Raw genomic sequence first — 2,841 nt, 5'->3', positions numbered from 1 at the left:
ATATACTCTGTATCCACTTTGGATATACTCTGTATCCACTTTGGATATACTCTGTATCCACTTTGGATATACTTGATGTCCACTTTGGATATACTCTGTTTCCGCTTTGTACATACTCTGTATCTACTTTGGATATACTCTGTATCCAGCAACATCATCCCCAACCCCCACATGATAAATAACATTATCGTGGCTCACACATAAATGTCGTTTTCTGAGTATCTGAGCTCTCTTCTATTTTTTTCAATGTACCCCGCTTACAAGCGAATAACATTTCCTAGTACCCAGCTGGGAATGCCGAACTCATTTGGTACTTCGTAGTAGTATCTCGAATAACATTGAATCACGTATGATGTACGGAAATTACCGATGTTTAGATAATGAAAATCGATGGAAGGGAGATAACTCTAAATTAGTTTTTCTTGTCGTCTGGGTACTCCATACTATGATCCGATACCCGTTCTTAAAACAGTTCAAAATATGCAATGAGGTGTTCGGTAAGATACCATTGAGGTGTTCGGTAAGGTCCCTCGGGGCCCATGGGTTGATGTACCATCCATGTTTCGGGCTCAGGAAACATAAACACACATCGATGGTACATCAGCCCATTATCCCTCTCGAGACCAGTGAACAACTTATATTATTTCCACCGAGAGTAAAGGAAAAAACGAAATAAGACGCCCTAGTCTGTTAGGAACCAAATGATTATCCTTTCATCACCAATATCCACACTGTCTGTTTTTTGACTGTACCAAAAAGGCAAAAAATAACAACGATAAGTAAATTCAACAGATTTACTGTTTCCGCTGTTCTTGTGCAAGTAATCCTTATCAGTTCCATCACATACATTAGGGCTTTTCCTGTATGTCTACAGTGCAGAAGTGAGAGTGCTGACGTCTTCTCCCGTAAATTGTAACCTCAAAACAAATTTTAAGATTCACACTAAAAAGCAGAATGCGCACCATACCCGAAAAAGCTATAATACACGTCCTTAGAAATAAAAAGATGTGATTGGTGTTTCGAGACTGAATGGTGTAACAAAATCGAGGGTATCAAATATGAATTTTACAATATCAATCCTTTGTAAATGTTGAATCTGTGTACCAAATACATGCATATTTCCATCCGGCGTACTCCACTTCTGAGGCCCGAATATAAACAGACAGCCGAATCCTCATCAGTGTTGGTGAACCTGACAGTCAAGCAGGTTCATTCGTACCCGCTGTGTTCCAAAACCATGGAGTCAGTGAACATATATAATTATCACAAAAACTATGTGACCTAGAACGGTCCTCATCTCCATTCTCTGACAACTAACAATGCGTAATGTGGGTCCGGGCTATCAGGCGTTGGACGTGAAAGACGAGAACTTTTTTATATCCACTCGAGCTGGCAATTCCCTGAAAGGAAAGATTAATGTTATTAACGTGCAGCAATAGCTGATCTCTTCCATGACGAACTGTACGTTTTGATTTGGTATACACAGGTAAAGAAAAGATAATTGTTCGTGAAGAACAGTTTTTCTAATTTTCAGTGTTGTAATGACAGGTAACTACTAGCTTGGAACGAGTATCCATGAATAGGGAATACAGAAAAGTGAAATAATGATCAAATGATGAAGGGAAGACGCACCTGTGCGTGAAGTAGGTAATTACAGCCACGGCCAGGACGAGTACACATGTGCCACCCATGATGCCCATAGCAATGTAAAACAATTCTGCAAGAAAATCATTAAATGCATTGGAGTATTAGGATATCAGACTGTAAGAGTCTGGTCAAGACAATCTAGGGATGAACTCAAATCATGTTTTTTCCTGATTTAGCCCATCGGCTTGTGCAATAAAAAATCACATTCAAGTACACATAAAAACCAAGTCAACTAAACAACAACAGGTAACGAAACACTTGGAGTATTGAGCAATTACAGATGATAATAATGATTGCCTATATTTATACTCCCGTGTCAGACCACCCCATCTTGTATCAATAACGCAAGTTTAGTTTATTCTGTGTATGACTCTTCTTTCAGCAGTATCGATGCTATAGGGCGGCGGTCAAAAATAATCAATCCTGGACTACACAATCCAGTGACTGACATCTTGAGCATCAGTCCGCTTTACTGCGATAAGCTGACACACAATCAGTCTGAGCTCCCTGTCCATTTAGTCTTCTCAATTACAGCAAGCTGACGCTTATTGCCTTACCTAGAATCACATTAGTGCCTTACAAGGTCTGATTCATATAATATATGAATGGAATGGCTGGTCAACGTGTATGATGATATAAATTATTTTATTATTTTTTCGTATAGGATTGAGAACATTTGCAACATACAGACATATATTTTGTTCATAAATAAAGATGTATTGTAGCTCACTCACGTCTGTCTTCTTTCTCTTCAACGCTTTCCTTCGACATTTTGCTCGCAGTAGCGTTGACATCAATCGTATCGACGGCCGCCATGACTCGTTCTGGAAGAAGATTTTCTTTTTTGGTTTGAGACTATTCAAAGAATTGGAAATATTCAGATTCAACCTTCACTCACTTGTTGAATCTAGATTGGACAATGATAACTCTCTACGTGGACTACCACACTCTCTCACACGAAAACGCGACCATATCACAGAATACCTTGCCTTGGTTACCACAGTCCACCTCCAATGTCAGTACAAGATCTTGATGTACACGTGCAAGGTCTTGCATAACACTGCTCCGTCATATCTCAAGGAGCTCGTCATTCCATACGAGCTAGTGCGAACTCTTCGATCAGAGTTTGTATCTCTGATCACTGTGCTCGACACACGGACTGTAGTATATGGTAACAGATGCTTCAGCACGATT

At 39.6% G+C, this 2,841-nt stretch overlaps 1 long non-coding RNA gene across 1 annotated transcript; it reads right to left on the bottom strand.

Moving 5' to 3' along the window:
• Positions 1-780: 780 nt before the first annotated feature.
• On the bottom strand, positions 781-1,717 carry LOC124287670. The gene is made up of 2 exons (XR_006901313.1): positions 1,633-1,717; positions 781-1,400 (listed from the first exon to the last, which is right to left on the bottom strand). It is a non-coding gene; the product is annotated as an uncharacterized LOC124287670 (long non-coding RNA).
• Positions 1,718-2,841: the final 1,124 nt, after the last annotated feature.

This window comes from Haliotis rubra, unplaced genomic scaffold, assembly GCF_003918875.1.
Source record: "Haliotis rubra isolate DU_JTF1 unplaced genomic scaffold, ASM391887v1 Scf404, whole genome shotgun sequence".
Classification (NCBI taxonomy): Eukaryota; Metazoa; Mollusca; class Gastropoda; order Lepetellida; family Haliotidae; genus Haliotis; species Haliotis rubra.
This window is presented reverse-complemented; position numbering and strand designations above follow the sequence as displayed.